Source organism: Carlito syrichta, unplaced genomic scaffold (genome assembly GCF_000164805.1).
Source record: "Carlito syrichta isolate Samal-C Ts95f unplaced genomic scaffold, Tarsius_syrichta-2.0.1 Scaffold306893, whole genome shotgun sequence".
Taxonomy (NCBI): Eukaryota; Metazoa; Chordata; class Mammalia; order Primates; family Tarsiidae; genus Carlito; species Carlito syrichta.
In genome coordinates, this window is record NW_007250989.1 from 518267 (window position 1) to 530722 (window position 12456).

Here is a 12456-nt window from a genome sequence, read left to right on the forward strand (position 1 = left end):
ATTTGTAGGTATTTGTTATAGCAACACCACACTTCTCAGTACCAATTATCCATTTTAGTGTGTTTGGGGCCTACTGTACAAAAATACTATAAACTGGCTTATTAACAACAGAAATTTACTTAGTTCTGAAGCCTAGGAAGTCCAAAGTTGAGGTGCTCACAGATTCTGTGTCTGGTGAGGGCCTCTTTTTGCAGGGGCATCTTTTTGCTACATCCTTACATGGTACAAAGAGCCAGCCAGTTCTCTGTGGTATCTTTTATAAGAGTACTAATCCCATGCACGAGAGCTCTGAGTTCATGACCTAATCACCTCTCAAAGGCTCCATCTCTAATACCAACACCTTGGAGGGGGAGGGTTAGGATTTTGATCTATGAATTTTGGGAGGACACAAACATTCCATCTGTAGCAGTTGTCACACTTGGTAAGTTCTCTTCTAGCTGAATGCCCGCTCCCCTCCTTGTGCTCACCTACTTCTTTGCAGTGGCCAGATTCCCTCTGGAGTATCAGCCCCAGGAGGGCACTACCTGTTTACCTTCACATTCCTGTGCCTTGTTCAGGCTCCATCATACTGTAGGTGTTCACGACATATTTAATGGATAAATGAATCAGCTAAATCAAGAGAGTAGCTGGGGGTTCAGGGCCAGGCTGATGTACTTAATAGAAGCTGGGATAGGTCAAACAAGCTGCAAAATGATGCTTAGAGTAAAGGTTAGGATTTTATTATCATGAGGACAGGGATGTTCCATTTCTCTTTATTTTCTGCATGGATGCAACCATATCCCAGGCACACAGAAAATACTCAGAATGGGCCTGTAAAACTCCCCAGGGAAACTGGAGGTAACTGTCAACCTGTTCTTGGAAAAGAACAGCACACCCAAACATACCCTGAGGCTTTTCCATGACTGGCCTACATTCATTCTTGATGACTGCTTCAGCCAGCAGGCCTCAGAGGCCCTGCTCTCTAAGATCTGACTCCTATCCCTTTTGCCCATGAGATTTGTGCTTCCTGCCTTTCAGAATAGGAGAGAACAGGACTCCTGCTTGGCCAGAAGGAAGCCTGAGAAGACAGCAGATAGCATCCTTATGGGTTCATTTTCTGTCCTAGAGAGAAGCCCATTGCAGAGGGGCTGGGTAATTAGCTACCCAGCCCCTGAGAGGGGCTCAGGTCTGCAGCTGCTACTGTCTACCATGTGTGAGCCCAGGATACACCTGCAAACTGATTGGAATATGCCAGGGTGACGTGATTTCCTGGCAGTCCACCTGCTCTCCAACTTAAAGCAATTTTTCTGTGTGCCATTTTCTGCATTTTGTGTTATGAGGGGAAATGGGCTTGTTGTTCTCAGTACCTCTGTTGATTACTTACAGTCCTTTGGTGGTGTTTCCAAATCCTTTGCTTCAGAGCAGTTCTCTGAGCAATAAATACCCTTTAGAACAAACGTTTGGGGATATGAAGTGGTGCTCCCCCAGAGTGCAGTCACTGATTGAGTATGAGTTGGTATAACGTTTCTGGTGGGCATTTTGGCTTTACTGACCCTATGATTCCATTTCAGCAACTGTATATCACGGCAATAAATACAGAGACACATGAAGGTTTATATACAAGGATGTTCAGTGCCCTTAATTATGATATTAAAGACATGGAAACATTCCCTTCCTCTTGGTGACCTCTGCTTGAACTCTTGCAGTATTGGGACCATCCCTCCTCAACCTCTGAGGTATATCCTCTGCCTGTAGACAGTTGTCCAGTCAGTGTTCTGGGTGTCTTCCTTAGGTTGAGCATAAAAGCTTTTTCTTGGTCACCTCTACACGTTGGTCCAGGGTCTGCCCTGGAATAGGGTAGGGACACATGTTGGCTTGCTGTCCCCTGAAAGGTGCTCCCTCCTCCTTGAGCATTTTGTCTCCATGTAGGAGGCAGCTGGGTGCCTGACTGAGTGTAGCCCACAGTGGCCAGTGATAAACAGCTGCATTGCACGTATGAGCAGCCAGGAACACAGTGTATGTGGAGGTGAGGGGCTGTCGGGGACATTCTCAGAGAGGACTGGGATCTCAGCTGGCCCTTGAGAAAGGGTGGAAGAGATACTGGCAGAAGACAAGTATTGGGGAAAATACAAGACCTAGGGAGCTAGCCTTATTTTTGGCTGCTGATCCAGAAAATTCCCTAGCATTGAGAGCCACAGAGGAGAGAAGAGGCTTATCTGGGTTCCATCTGCTCCCCTCTAACACTGTGAAGAAAGCTTTCAGAGCATGGGTAAGTTATGATGCTGATGCAGCTGCCCTTGCCTTCTACAGCACTTTTGGTGGATGACTTCCTGTTGATGGCTTGTGGGTGACAGTGTTCAGCCCAAACTCCTTAAATGCCCCATTTCAGTTAGTGTCTAGCCTGTCTCTGGGCCTGTCCTGAAAGTAGTCATGTTCCTGACGCCACTTGTGCCTCATTTTACTGACTTGTCCCTTCCTGAGGCAACTCATATGCAGCCTTCCCAGAACAGGTGGCTTTGCTACTTGTGACTAGAGAACAGATATAGGTGCTTTTTCTCCCATAATAATGAATTGCCTCCAAGGAATGCAAGCAAATGTTTTCTAAGATTGCAACAGTGAAGCTGATGTAGAATTGCATGTGTTTGCACCAGCCTTGTGCACAGCTCTGAGCTGACAAACAATTAACTGGAAGCTATGTTAGCAAAACCCTCAGCTGCTCTAGCCCCTCCTGTGAAGAGGCAGGATTATGGACACTCAGGAAGGGGATACCAAATGAAATTCTTGGACCTGAGCTTGCTTGATTATTATTTGCTTTCTTCCAATTAGTGTGTCCATTGCTAAAGATTTCCTTTAAGGTCCCAGGGCTAGAGATGGACCTGTTTTTATGGGGCCAGTGAACAGAGAAGAGCAGCAAAACAAGAAATCAAACTGAAATGCCAAAGGTCAGTGGGTAAAAGTAACAGTTTCTTTTCTGACCCTTGTTAGGAAGAAATGGATTTTTAAAACATCACTAACCATTATCCTAAGGGAATAAAGAAAGCTCAACTGTTCATTTACATTTCCCTAATAGCTTGCAATTACTCTGCTGGCATGGCACTTTTCCTTAACAAAGCAGGATTTTAGTTGGGGCCTCTGAGTGCCTGTGTGTGTGTGTGTGTGTGTGTGTGAGAACTGGTTTTGCATGCAGGCCCTGTAGCTATATTCATTCAACAAGCTGAACTTTGAGGTAAATCCCCCCAGTCTCTGTCTTATAGAGCCCCTTGGTGTCACTGGCTGTGCTCTGTCACTCTCTTAATGAAAAGCGACTGCAGACTGTAGAATCTCAAACCAGTTAGTGGAATTTACATAATCATATCAGCCTGCTAATCTTCATGATTTGGTTAGGAAACACTGAAGGATTGTGAGTTTAAGGCTAGAAGTAGGTTTGACTGGAATCCCTGGACATACATATTTGGTTTCAAGTCTAAGAAAACCTTGATTCAAATCATGTCCGAAAACCTGTGAACCACCAGAGATCTGGCAAGTCCCTTTTCTTCTAGGTTTTTTCCATTGGCCACACCATTTGCTCCTAGCATACTCAAATGTAGACTAGCTTGTGGGAATCTTGAGATTAATAACAAATGTCAACTGGGAGCTGTGGCTCACATGCCTGTAATAGCAGCACTTTTTGTGGGGGTGGGGGAGCAAAAGGATTGTCTGAGCCCACGGGTTCGAGACCAGCCTGGGTAACTTGATGAAAACTTGTCTCTAAAATAAATTTAAAAATTAGGTGGGTGTGGTGATGCACACCTGTAGTCCCAGCTACTCAGGAGGTTGAGGTGGAAGGATTGCCTGAACATAGCAGATAGACACTGCGGTGGCCATGAGCGTGCCACTACATTCCAGCCTAGATGACAGAGTGAGACTCCGACTTGAAAAAAAAAGCAAATGTCTTGCCACGTAAAGATTTCCTTAAAAGAATTAGCAGTCTGTGACTCTTGAAGATTTCAAAATATGAATAAGAACAGAAACAGTTAAGGCAATACCTCTTCTGAATGCATTAAACTATTCAGGGTAATTAAATATAATTGTTATGCCTAATAATAATCATTCCATTTAATGTGTGATATGGAAAGTACATTTAATGCAATGCTATCATTATCTTTGAATTATTTGTTCAATTTCTGGCACATTGTACTTATTAAGTGTTTGTTGAAAAAGTAAAGAGTGTCTTTAGAATCCCAATCACGTTTGGAATGTTTACACCTACAGCTTTGATAGCTTTGTTTAAACAGATACTCAAAATATTAATGTGGAAAGTTAATTCAGATAGGATTGATCTCACCTCTTGGTCTCCACTGAAACCTCTGAAGACTGGTCAGGGAGCTTTTATCTAGATAGACTGTCTTTTTTTCAACCTCTGCTCAGTACCTGAGTGATCTTCCTTTGATTTTGACAACTTGGGTTACTTTAAATGTTACTATAGAAATGAGGAACTGGAGACAGGTGTGAGTTCAGCAGCATGTATTTCTTTAAAAATTCTGAAAATGCATCTTTCTCTTTTAGATTTAGAACCAATTAGACCAGCAGTACATGGTTGTAAGAGAATCAAACAATAGAAAGACACATAGAGTAACAAAGTGGCAGTTCTGTTTCATGTCCTCAATTCTACTTCACTTGAGGGTGTTTTCAGCGTTTGGTGTATGCCTCCTTAATCATGTTCAGTTCATTTACACATACACGTACAGTGTTTTTGGAAATTCTCATTTGGGGCTATTGAATTCTTTCATCTATGAAGAATAAATGCTCCCCAGTTGCCCTGGCCATTACACTGCCCGGGGGAGGGGCAGGTCATAGAATCCCAAGTTGAAATGAACCATAGTCTAGAGTTTGACATTCGGGTTCACCCAGAGAGATGTTCATGCTTTTGGAGTTGCATGTGTACCAGATACATATCTTTTTGGTGGCTCTCATTCTGCTCTAAATATGTACTTTTTAAATATGTACTTTTCTTAGGGATCTGAAGGTGCTTTAGAAAACTAGCTTGGGGCTGGTTTAGAAGCATGCCCATGGGCTGAGGGCTCTCTGCTTATTGTGGGGCTTGCTTGTCTCTCCTGATATGAGCAAGCCTTGACCTAGGATGCATCGTGACCCTCACCCACCTTCCTAGACCAACCAAGTTAGGGTAAAGCCACATAAGGGTGCTGAATCAGTAGATGTCCTCCACCCTGATGCTGGGGCTCACCTTGTGAGCATGGCTATTTCCCACTGCCCCAGGTGTGTTTTGCCCATGAAGTCTCCTCATCTCACTCCCCCTAATAGTTTCCCATGCTCTGCCGTAACTCTATTCCCTCTTGGAGTTGTTGAGAGGAATAATTGAGCCAGTTCACATAATGGGCTTAAAACAATGTCTGGAACATTATAGAAGCTCAACATGTGTTGTGTTAGTTATTCTTGGTAGTAGTATTAGTAGTAGTATCAGCAGTAGCATAATAAGTCCCCAGTAGATGTTTGGCGGCTATTATCATTATTACATATTTGTCCTTTTAAATTTCAAGCTTCTGTAAACAGCATGTCTTTTGTGCCATTAAATGCCCAGTGGCACTTGGGACACTCCTCCGCACATGGTAATCACTCTCTTTCTGCAGTCCTTTTTGCCTCGTTAGGAAAATTGGACTCTCTGGACAGAATTTCAAGTCTGGGATCTTCTTCATTTGGAAAAGGAAGGGGACTTGTGAGCCCATGTATACCAGGATGGAGAATATCTCTCGTGGGAGCCTGTCTCTTTCATTAGCCACTTTTGTAGATGACACAGGCCATTATGCTTTTCCTGTGTTATTTTATGGCTTAGTATAATGACTCAAATAACCCTAACAACAGAGGAATTATAGCATCATTTTACATGACAGATTATTTCAATGGTTAACATGTTTTTCATTTCAATTAACATTTGTTGTTTTGTCTCTGGTTCAAAATAGCCACTATGTCAACTATCTGTCTGAATATCTTCCATCCCTGCTTTAGAAACAATTAGTTTTGATTTGGCAAACAAATTTAATATTATTTTTGAATGGGCACTTTGATAGTAACATGAAAATAAAATACACATAATCCTTTTATGCCAGGAAACAAGCACTGTTATTACTGGAGAGGGAATGCTTTTGGGGTGAATTCTCTACGCTTCTGAGATAACAGATATGTTGTAGAGATCTGATGAGAGAACAAAGAAAAGAAGGTCTGGTAACTAGGATTAGTTATGCAAGCCTCAGTTTTTCTGCCTGTAAAATGAGATTATTAATAGCATTGACCCTCAGAGAATCACTGTATGAGGAATCAGGGAGATACATTTGGGGCATTTAAACTGGTATGTAGTCATCACACAAAACGAGTGGGGCTGCTAGTATTTATTATGTGGAATTGCTTTACTTCTTCATCAGCTGCTCCTATGCAGAGTAAAACAGTTCTATCTGAAGTTACGCAAACATAGGAGAATGCACAGTGTGCTGAGTAAAATAAATGTCCCTTCTCCAATGACTGTAAGATAGAAGTCAGCACTTCTACTACATGTATGTTTAGCAACTACCTTCCCCATCATTAAAATATTTTTGATACAGATTTCTGAGTTTCATGCACCAGGATTATGTCAGGAAATGTACACCTGCACATGTGTTTATTCCCAAAAATGTTATTCTGTCCTGCCACCTCCTTGCTATGGACCCTGACTGTGGCCCTCTTCTGCCCCAGTCAAATGAAATGCTGTGTCGTGCTGATGTCATCAAAGACTCCCTTGATGTACCTGTGGGGAAGCAGAAGGGCATGGCTTAGTGAGGGAAGGAATATCTCATTGGGGGAGCAGCAGGGCCCAGTCTAAAGCAAGAGCAGGAAATACTGACGTGTGGAGTCGAATTTTCAGGAACTGGGACAGGAGCATCTCAAAGAGAGGGGTTGTAACCTGAGCAGTCAGTTTCCGTTGTAGCCGTTGCCATCTTTAAGAATGTTTTTAGTCCTGTCAGCCACTAAATGGTGAGTTGTTCTTATAAATAAGATGAATATTTATATATTTATTTGCATAGTATATTTTATAAAAATCCTCTGAGTGGTGTTCCAAAGAATTATTTTACAGCAAAGCAAGTTTTTAAATTGACGATATCAGTATGTGATTCTGGGCAGTCCTGTTAACTTGCTAGAAGATCCAAATGTTATGTTATTTGAGAACTATCCAATAATGTTGGCTGACAGCTTCCAGTGTTTGAATTTTTACTCTAGGCTAGATTTCTTTATAAACACGACTAAATTTAATATTTCTTACTTATTTTAAAAGACACATCATAAAATATTGTGAAAAATATAGAAAAACTGATTATTTCAGCAGCTTTTGAGAATTCTTGAGTATTTTGATTTCTCATTCTCAAATCCTGAAAAGTAATATCTGTTGGCAGCTTGGAATCACTGCCGGGTCCTCATGCAGATTTTGAAACAGTCTGACTTCTAGAGTGTGAGAATCCTTCAGCTCTCTGATGGACAGGAGCACTCCCTCCACCCACTTCTTGTTTTTCCTAGAGTCTTTTGGGTTTTTTTGCTAAGTGTTTTTTGAGTCTGAATTAGGATCTCTGGAAACAAGAGTCTGTTGATTTTTTTTTTTTTTCTTTTTTGAGTTCTGACTGTGTCACGCAGGCTGGAGTGTATTAGCACAATCACAGCTCACTGCAGCCTCGATCTCCTGGGCTTAAGAGGTCCTTCTGCCTTAGCCTCCTGAGTACCTGGGACTACAGGCACATGCCACCACACTCAGCTCATTTTAAAATTTTTTTGTAGAGACAAGGTCTCACTATGTTGCCCAGGCTGGTCTCGAACTTCTGGGCTCAAGCAATTCTCTCACCTTAGCCTCCCAAAGTGCTAGGATTACAGGCATGAGCCATTGTACCTACAACATATTACTTTTGTCTTCATGTTAGCGCTAATAATTTTCAGAAATAAAAGGGGACCATTCTCAATATCCAAATTAATACATTCACTTATTCATTGAGCAGGATCATGTGCCAAGGGCCATGTTTCTAAGTACCAGGAACACGAAAATGACTTAAGTCCAGTCACCACCCTTGAGGAGTGCAGAGTATATTAAGGAATATAGGTTGAAAAGAGCTGCTTCACCCTGTAGTGAATGTCACAGTTGGGTCTGAACAATGTTCGAATAAACAATGTCACGGTTAACTCTACTCGGGGTGAGAGTCTGTCAGGAAAGACTTCACCAAAGGTAATGGATTTGAAACTTGCACTAGGAGTAGACGTTTCATTTGCCCAGTCCTGTTGACTTGAATTTGCATGGCACATGGAAGAGACATTAAGTGGTGGATACAACTGACTGGAGATAGATCCAGTAGGACTGAGTGGCAGAGAGAAGTGGTATTGGCAGGGAGAGGGAGGGGTCCAGGATAGGCTCCAGGGGTTTTAACCTGGGTGTCCCCCATCTCCTATCGGAATAATAGTAAACTCTTAACATCTGGTCAAGTTGAATCAAGATGCTTGCCTGGAAACCACTCAGAAAGTCAGAAGTGATCACAGGGCCATGGTGAAGTGCTGTGAAGGGGTCCAGGAGACTTCCTGGGTAGCTGATATTTGAGTTGGGCCTTCAAGAAAGGAGGATAAAAGGGAGAAATATGTGTGGGAATAAAGGTGTGTCAGGTCAAAGGCACAAAGATCCTTGTTGGGCTCTGGAAACAGCTGAGGGTGGCTAGTACACCACCACATCATAAAATATTATGAAAAATATAGAAAATATAGAAAAACTGACTATTTCAGCTTTCTGGTCAGTGTGCATATATGTGTGCATCTTGGGGAGGGGAGCAGAGCAGACAGTAAGCATGTAAAGGTAGGCTGAGAAAGTTTAAAACCCAAACTTTGAGTTTAGATTATGCCCCAGGAGATGGGGAAAAGATGAAAGTTTTAAGCATGGGAGTCACATGATCAGATTTCTACTTAAGAATTTTTCTTCTGTTTCAGACACAATGCTGGGAATTTGGATAGACTTTTATAAAAAGATTGATATAATAATCAGTTGAACATAAAGGAATAAAGAATGCCTGTTGATTATCTGTCTACTCTTCATTATGGAGGGCTTGTAGGTTGGGATTTTTCTGAGTGATTCCATTAGCCTGTAGGAGATGTGGCTACCCCTAGTACCCCAGTCAGGTGAGATGGAGTTACAGCTCACTGGCCAATGTAAAGACTGACAGGAACCGCCTCCCAGACTAAATTTCTTGTGTCACCCCATTTGATGAATACCTGTGACATTCGGCATAGCAGTCCCATCAAGATGCCTTCATTGGATTTCACTCTTTAATGACTCAATAATTGAAATATCTTGAGTTAGAAATCTTAATCCCTTGCCTCAATTGAGTTGGTTATTTTTTCTGATTTGCACTGAATTGTGGGGATTGAAATATATACACACACAATAGCTGGGGCAGCCATGCTTCCTTGGGCTCTCATATCCTTGTACATCAATTTACATACTTGGTCTCTGGACAGAGACCTCAGAACTATGTGCCATCTCCCCAAGAGTCCTATCTAGTTGAAGTAACAAACAGATGGGTTTGCCCCAATCTAACAGGTATACTTGTTTCATTAGAATTGGGAAAATTCAGAATGACCTGGCCTTTGTACCTAGAGCCCCCAAGGCATTCTGGGAGGGATCAGGGGTGGTTCTACCTGGGCATGATCCATGACAACCTGACATCAAGTATGCTGAACTCATGCTTCTGCAGGTGTAGAGCCAGGAGCAATGTTTCAAAGAAGTATTATCTATAAAGCTGAATCCTGTACAGATGCCAAAATAGACTATTAAAATGGTCCCAGATCATTGCAGTGGTTTCCTAGACAATTTCCATTCAGCAAATGTGTATGGTGTAACTTTGCCATATTTCTTGGTGACACTTGGCAAGTCACTTCTTATCTGTGTCTCTAATTTCTCACCTAGAAAATACAGTTGTTGGGTTAAAGTCATTTTAAGGTGTTTTCTGGTTCTGACATTTTGTGATTTTGGGGATTCACTGCTGAGGTACCACATAAGTTCTCCTCCTCTTCATAAACCCACCTAACAGGGATATTTTGAGCATCCAGAATATACTGGGCCCTCTAGTAGGCATTGAACAGCCTCACCTCCATGTCTTTTTCTAATGAACTTACTTTAGTGGGAAGACATGGAGATGACTTGTCATTAACTGGTGATTGATAGCAGCCTCACCTCCATGACTTTTTTTAATGAACTTACTTTAGTAGGAAGACATGGAGATGACTTGTCATTAACTGGTGATCGATAGCTGTTCCATCTTTTCTTCAAAGCCATTGGTTCAGTGTTTATATTTCCCTCCCTTGCCTTTGGTTAAGCTCCCTTGGACTTTTTTCTTCTGGGGCATCATTGCACATCATTGTTAGGTCTGCTCCAGCAAAGCTGCCCTCTCTTTGGACTTTATAACCCCTTCCTGGGAACTCATAATAAGAATTTCTTCAACCATGGGCATGCATACTGGGGACTTATCCAGGAGTGTGGTTTCCAGATGCCAGAACTTCTTCCTGCCTTTGCTGATTCATTATCGGTGTCAGACAATCTGCTATGTGAATGATGATAAATGTGTGGTGCTCTGCTGAAGAAATCATGTACTCTAAGATTAACCCCATGCTGATAGCCTGCTCAGGCTTTTGCCAGTAGTTCAGAACAAACCCTGAAAGAGTCAAGCATGTTTGGTGAAGGATCATAGAAGACCTCACATCCACATTATTTAGAAATGCAAATGAGAGATTTTCAAAATTCCAGAGAGAGGGCAGGGCTAGGATGGTTAGCTGTTGTGGAAGCAGCAAAGTATTAGAGAGAAGGCCCTCGATGACACATATGTGGTTGTCCTCAGAATTTTCAAGATAGTGATCTAGGTTGGACAGAGATGGACTGAAGAAGAGAGATGAATCCCTAGACATTCTCCACAGCTGTGTGTATGCCATCCCGGGTCTATGCACTGACTAACTCCTTGACTTTAGGCAAGACTCTTGTCTTCTTTGAGCGTCAGTTTCCCCCATTAGTAAAACAAGCAAGTGGAACTAGGTGATCTCAGAGAGCCTTTATAGGACTTTCTTCTCTGGCTCTTTGGTCAGACAGATTAAGCCCTATGGCCTGTTCAGCCTGGAATCCTGATGGCCCCAAGGGATGTGCTGTGGGTACTTGCTGATCCTCTTTGATGTTACCCTCAAAGGTAGTTCATCAAACTGACCTTCCTTCTCTTACTGCTTCCCCACAAATTCTAGAATAGGTTTGAAGTAGAATAAGAAACAAATTGGTGGGTGCTCTTTGATTTTTTAATCTTGTCTTTCTTGCTTACTTTCCCTCATGTGGAAGAAGGTAGTTTTCCCACACACGAAACCCCAGTTCCTGAGATGCATTCCACTCCTGGTAGAAAGAATTTTCTTCTTCTGGCTTCATGAATTCTTTTGAGGAATTAAATGCCATTCCAAACCTAACGCCTGGGACCTAGTCATGTTTCTTTGTCAATGGTAGTTTCATCTTCTGTTCTCCCATCTAATGGGGGAAGATAATAATTATAATAATAGCTACCATTTTTATTGCTTCCTATTTTGCAGGGACTCTACTGAGTACTTTGGATACATCAGTTTATTTAATTTGCATAATATCCACTTGACACAGACTCTATTCTCCACTATTTTACAGATGAGGAAGCTGAGATTTGTAGGTTTCAATATCTTGCCAGGGTCACACAGTGAGTAAGTGGCAGAGCTGAGATTTGAACTTGCATTTTTTTAGTCCAGAGCCCTAGCACTAACCATCCTGCAGTACTGCCAATGACAAACACTTCAAGGGCACAATAATTGTCTGATTGATGGACTGCATAGGGATACTTGTCCTCCACCCAGAACTCAGCCCCAGGGCCATGCGAGTCACTCCAAGTGGTTTTCTGGGAGATCAGCCTCAGCAGAGAGAGAAAGCATGGCAGTAACTGCAGGTCTTTATTTCAGTGGTTTATGATACAGTGATGGGGCTCCTTTCGTGGACATAAGCCTTCCTAATAGCACCATTTATCATTATGACAAAGGTTAGAATGGGAGGGAACTTGAGCTGGAATGAAAGAGTAGAATTCTGATTATTTTAACAGTTGAAAGTGACATCACCTCAGAGCCTCTATCAAATGGCAAATTGGAGGCTGGACTGAAATTGCTTTAAAATATATCCAGAAATAGTTTTCTGCAGCTGTGATAAAGTCTTTCGGTGGTGTCTGGAGATGCATTTTTGTCTGAAGTGCTCGCTAAGCTGCCTGTGTGTCATCCACATGAAAGGTTGCCCCTGAGCCCCACAAGCGTCTAAGGCTCTGGGGTGCTGTTCTCCGGGCACCTATGATCTGCTGCATCTGATATTGGGGCTGATTAAGGCACACTCCCCCACTTAAAAAAATGTATTGTGATATCTTTCCATGTCATTACGTCAAGTTTTAACAG

General features: G+C 42.2%; 1 protein-coding gene across 2 annotated transcripts in view; it reads left to right on the forward strand.

The window, feature by feature from the left end:
* SPOCK1 (SPARC/osteonectin, cwcv and kazal like domains proteoglycan 1) overlaps positions 1 to 12456 on the forward strand; it is a 525861-nt gene that overhangs the window by 365277 nt on the left and 148128 nt on the right. The gene's annotated exons all lie outside the window — the stretch shown is intronic.